Here is a 6,834-nt window from a genome sequence, read left to right as displayed (position 1 = left end):
AATAACACAAGGCGAAGAAATGTTTTCCTCCGATATACATTTATGCCCAAATACACTGATAGAAAACGGATCTTTAACTTACCTGCATCGGATTCCTATCATTCAATATTCTAGACTAGTATTTTACAAACGGACTACGATAAATCGTTGTAGATTGAGCGTGAAATTGCAATTTCCAAGATCAAAGTACTGCGAAATAAATGAATCCCAAATCGCAATCAAACGTTTCGACATTCAGTGACAATGCGAATAAATTCGTGTAGTGAACTTACGTCTACGATAAGTCGGCTTGAGTCGGGGTGAGCCTTACATAACGGTTCTGCTGGATGTTGCAGGCATTTTATACAAACGTGCCGCGAAACAAGCGCAATGCACAACTTTTACATGTATATTTTTATTTATGTAGATAGTGAGTAAAGAGTTTACTTTTTCTCACATGGAATTATTGAAGCTATTGGTTGCTGTATATATTTTTTTGACTAAATTTATATATTTAGATAGTCAAAAAACCTAATTACATATAGATACCCTCAAATAAACAGCTCGCGCTAGTGAAAACACAAAACCTCTACAGAAGATCTACACGCAAATGTTACTGTATAACATTGAGTGAAGAAGCCAGAGTCTTATCCTTTCCAAATCTTTTCTTTTCTCCTCTCGATATTAATCTATTTTGCAAGCATTTAATGTGTTTTATTTATTAGAAGAGGCGTAAGGCATCCGAAAAATTTCGTGGACATGAGTAAAACGATTGACTGGCTCCTTCGACGACATTGTTGTCATCAAAATTTGTTCATAAAGTATAGAAAGTATGTATAGTATCGAAAACACATACATTGCATTTCCAATTAAATCATACAACTAGCAACGATAGCAACTGGAACACGGCACCTAACTGAATGGTCAACAAGACATATCTTGCTAGCCCTAACTCAATGTCGAAAGAATATTCCCTAGGGTGAGCCGCGATCGATCCAATACAACTTAATAAGGGATTTTGGAAATATACTGTACGTAATAGATAAAGGGGTAAAATACCTACTTTGAGTTTCTCTAAAGGCGATATTGAGAAAGAAAGTTTCTTTAATAAAAACTAATCATTTTGTTAAAGCTTTTTAAAAAATCGTTGCATGTGATAAATGCTAGCAATCAATATTTATTTTAAATTGCAAAAGTGAGTTCAAAATATTTTAAGAATGATACATGTTTATTTTCCATTCATTTCTATTGGTAGATATTAATTTCTATAGAATCTTCCAGTTTTTCACAAAAAATAAGCCTTAAAATTAATTACTAGTCTATGTTACGTAGTAAGGAAACTATGACTACTTCGTAAATTTACTAACAATTATTTTAGATTAATCGTCGATTAAAAAGGGTAACTTTTTTATTTCTATTTAATTAAATATCAGGTCATCCAACATATGTTACATTATACCTTATATGTAGAATACATAGATTTAACAATTAAAAATGAATGTGATGGATAATTATAGGATAATACAACATGTAAATTTGCATCAAGATAAAAGTTTTAAATATTATTATTTATATACATTACAGACATGTTTTTATATATTCACGGATTTTGTGATAATTATAATTAAAAAAGCAATGGAAAAATGTTAACTCAGTCAAGTCAGTACAATATTTGATATAAATAATAAAAACACGTTTATAATTATTGTTATTAGTACCTATTGCAAAAGTATTGTAGGTACGTTTTTCGCCTTCAATGAGAAAACTTATCAGATCGTGATGCCATACGGAGCATACCATATGCCTACAACCCTTTGGTAGGATGAGGTAACTTACTCAATGGAAATTATGTGAGGGAAATGTCATGACTATTTGGCTTCATTTTTTGAAGGTATTTTCACCTAGCGGGAGCGCAATGCGGGTTCTCTTCTCATAATATGGAATTCCATAGCTACGACGACCGATATACTACAATAACGATATATATGGCTTCTAAGGTGACTAACTTCAATAATATACTTCGAATCATAATATATTTCACTGCCATTTCTGCTGCACATTAATTACTGTATTACACTGAAAACCCACAAGCACACGATTACTATAATATTATAATTTACAATACATTGTCAATAGATCTATTTCCACCGCAATTGTAACAACGGTGTGGAAAACGGCGATTTGCACGAGTTCTAATAACATTAATGCAGGAACACGACTGCACTTAATTAGTTGCACAAACACCTATGAAAGCGCTATTAATTAGTGTTTGATAAACAACGTGCCTACGTAGAACGCTCGCTGTACAATGGTTTATGTGTTAAATTAAGCGTAGATTGTCGTGAACTTTCTGGATTTTATTGAGACCGAAAATATGTTGAATAATTTAAATATGTCGAAATAATTATTCCTTATCTCTTTTATTACCATTACTGGCTCTCAAATATTCATCATTAAATAGGATAAACAATTAATAACGTCCGCCTATTTTCGGAAGATGGCTGTACATAATTATCTTTAAAGTTTATGTTGTTATTTAATTATTACCCATATAATAGCTTCACAAGTTAATTGCTTTTTTATTAGACTGAAGAGCCTCTTTGTATTAACACAGACCCCTAGCTATCCGAGGACAATTTAGATAAAGCATGATGCTGATGACTCCCCTTGCGAATTATTATCACGATTTTAAGACTTAAACCTCTCCTTCGTAACCCACGGAAGTAAACGTAGAGAAAACTTTTTAAATAAAAACACAAAAAGAAACAAAAGTTATATAACCAAAGATAAAGAATTCCGAAGAGAAACTATATAGCTTCAACAAAAACACAAACATCCACTCTTAGAACTAGGGTATATAAAGATTAAGCAATAAAAATATACACCGTAAAGTTAAAACTAAAACAACAGCATAGAAAGAGCAAAAAAACTTTAATGTAGAAATTGTAATATATTAGCGATCCGCCCCAGTTTCGCTTTGGCTTAAAAAATAAGATGTAAAAACAACCAGTTAAAGAAGAGCTGTCTGTAGCACTGAAGTCTTAAATAACAAAGACCTTTTATTTAATTCGTAATATATAGTATGGATTTAAATCTAAAAAATCTAACAACGAGCAATTACCACATTATTTTTAGGTATTTATATTTTATTTTTATATACTTTGATGATTTTTAATCAAATACCAATTATAATGATAATCTTCAAAATGAAGCTAGTTTTGCAAGTGACATTGCATCACTTATTATAAATCAAGCGGTCTGCCCCGGTTTCACACGTGGCAGGTGCTTTTCCTACATAAGATCCTTCTTTGTGACCAAATTACCCTAATTTGTAGAGCCGTTCTCGAGTATTACGCTTAGAAACACATTTGGTGATTCATTTTATATATAGGTAGAATATTTAAAATAGCAATTGGACAGTGATAAGTCTGGCGTGAAATGAATATTAAATATTCGCAATAAATGAGTAAGCAAGTCACGTCAGCGGAACTTAAAATTTCTTCGGCCATTCGCGAAGGAAATGACAACAGTTAGCCTTGTAAAACTTTTGAATAGATCGACAATAATTATATTTATCTAAAAAAGTCTATGGTAAAGATAAATTCAATAAACGTGTATTTTATTTACAAATGCAAATAATGTATTATGTTTTTCTAGAAATTTTTTTATTTTCCCTTCATTTAAATATTGAAATTGATAAAAATATGAATTGACGGTACTATTTTCTCTTAGAGTTAATATCGTCAGAACATAAAACATACTTTGCAAACACGGAAAATCGTAGAATCTGAAAGTGTATTCAAGGGACCTTCAAAATATCGCGCTAAGTATTATAATATATAGGACTTACGTTTGTGTTTAATGATCGAATCTTCGGTTCTTGTTAAAATACTTTCCTGAGTTGTAGAATATAGAAAGAATTGTATTGATTAGTGCATGATTAAGATTGCATAATTATATCCAAAGATAAATAGTTAAAAACTTTAATGTGAATAATTCTTATTGAGAGAGAACATAATGTCCCTAAGGACCTTACGTAACAGACAACGATTGTGAGTTTATGAGGGTAATAATAAGATCTATTCAAAATTAATTTTGAAATTTATTTTAATCAGTAGATTGCTCGTCACTACATTATTTATCAGTATCGTATGCTTTCTTAAAGAAACAGAAAACAGTCCAACACAGATTATATATTCTTTTCTCTGCATTCAACCTCCGTTCGAACAGCCCACAAACCGCAGACATTAAAACATAGCTTTTAAATATTAAATGCAACAATTAATAAGTTTTATCCATTCATCACGTGTCGCGTCGGTTTTGCATAGATTTGCGAATTACGTTCGAAAAACGCTGTTGTTTTTTTAACATTATTTATGCAGGTATCATGTTATTTCGTTTGTTTTTTAAAAGGATATTATAAAGATATATATTAAGATATATATGTTTCAAATATTGAGTCTCAAGTGAAAATAAATTTAAACAATTTCCTCAAAATGGACCCTTGTATAATTAATAGAATATATCCATACAGAATACACATTATACCATAATTAAACAAACCATCAAGGAAGTTAAGTACATTTCAAATCTTTCTACGCAATAAAATTCGCAATTGAATATTAATTTGTTATTTGATTGAAGAGTAAACTTAATTTATAATCTGTACACAACATCCTGCTTTGTATGGTTGCCTGTTATACAGCCTTTTGCTGATTGAAATATTAACGCAATAATATAACGACGACGAATATATCGAATGTGATATAAATAACCTAGCAAATCCTACACATATACAAGTATAATCTTGTATAGGTATTGTCCATTAATAAGCCACTTAATATAGCGGAATTAACTCAATTTATTGGAGTATTATTAGGTAGCTCATTCGATCGATCGCATTAAATTTGTTAAATTGTATTAATGTTCTGACTGACAGGTCGCCACTTTTCGTTAGACATCCGTCAATATTGCTATTATCACATTATAACAGTAATTTCTTTATTGTTGAGATGTTCATAATATATGAACTATAAAATAGATGACCTTGACATTTAATCATATTAATCTTTTAAGCGTTGATATTATATGTACAATAAAGCCATAGATATGACACTAGTTCACGCAAGTATTCGAGACAAATTGCACTAGTTGACGTGACTTCGTTTAGTGGGTTAATAGGAGCGAATGAAACAAATCGTGGCGTGACAATAATAGCTGTGATAATAGTCAAAAATGCTAAAAAGTGAAGGAAATTCATATCATAAGAGTATAGCATTATATAACAATTTTGTATTTGTATTTTGTCACGATTGCATTTTGTCATCTGTAATGAAATTTCGAATTTTAATGAAAGAGGATAAAGAATGTGTAATAAATTGACCAACCGCTCCTGGTTCAATCATGGCAAAAATACATCCAATCGTTTGCAAAATTGCGAAATGCAAAAAAAATGTCGGGAAAATTTTAATTTTCAGATGGGTAGGAAATTGTTAAGTATAAAAAATTACCCACGATGCATTAGATTGTACCCAATATTTATGACAAAATTTTCTCTTTTGTGGATATTACACTGAAATTATACAAACTTAGACTTATAGATTTACTTGGAAGGAATACGAACGGAACGAAAGGACAGAATCTTCTTATATTGTTTCCTGATGCGTGAGAAATCTCACATTACAATTTCTTGAATATAAGAAATAAACCAGCTGGAATTAATGCTTATAATAAAAGAATGCTTGTGAAAGCTTCGCACTTATATAGCTATGTATGATAATATGCTCTCGTAATTTATTAATGACACAAATAACTTCAGTTACAATCGGTTTTTTCGGAGCATAAAAATAGGTTATATAGTTATAAAAAATTGTTTTAAACCTTAATGAGGCACATGCCCTTCTTGATTTCCTCTTACTTGTATTGTTAATATTTACACAATTGCATTTCAGCCTGACTGACTGTTGAATAGAGTTGAGGACAAAATATCACATTTTAAATGTTTTTAGGAGTGTCTAGCTGGCTCTTCTCCGTAGAAACTACGAACCAAACCAGTGGTAATCGGTAAATATCTAGCCATGTTATGATATATATATATTTTTTTTGATAATGCAAAATACTTCTAGACGACGTCTAATTGAATAAATAAATATTTGATCTTAAGTTTATTCAATGAATCCCGTCTTCAAATTGTTAGAAATGTATATGGGACCACATGGGAGGCACCGGCTTTTACTAAAAAAAAACAGAATCATTGAAATCGGTTCGGAAACAAATACAAAAAAATGCAATCGAATTGAGAAAATACAGACGAAAAGACACAAGTTCTTAAAATTTCAACTTCATATGAAATTATTACGGAAATACATGCAGCTTAGGTCCTTTATTCCTCAAAAAAAAATTTTTTTGTAAATTTCATCTCTAATGCTCACTATTTTTGTATGGTTCATGTTTATTCATATAACGTAAATAATATTATAAGCTATATAGTTCAAAATGTCAATTATGAGTCAAGAAAGTCTGCTCTGCGGTTACACCCACGAGGCGTCTTTGTGATGGAGGCTATTAAATACAAACTGATAATTGATTTAAGCCAGATTTACAAGGATTAAGACTATGATTTAAATACTTTTTGCCGTTTATTTTTCTATAGTTCATAAACCTATAATACAAATAGTTCGAAACAATATTAGATTGTTAATTGTTAGAGAGTACTAAATATAATACTGTGCTTATATCTACATATTCTACATTTCAATCTATTAATTACGTACTCTGTATACAAGATAATTTCTAGTATATCATTATCAAATTATCAAAAATAGTAAGTAGAATAGTGGATAACTAATAAACAAT

Source organism: Zerene cesonia, chromosome 16 (genome assembly GCF_012273895.1).
Source record: "Zerene cesonia ecotype Mississippi chromosome 16, Zerene_cesonia_1.1, whole genome shotgun sequence".
NCBI lineage: Eukaryota > Metazoa > Arthropoda > Insecta > Lepidoptera > Pieridae > Zerene > Zerene cesonia.
The sequence above is the reverse complement of the archived record's forward strand: the minus strand, read 5'-3'. Positions refer to the sequence as shown.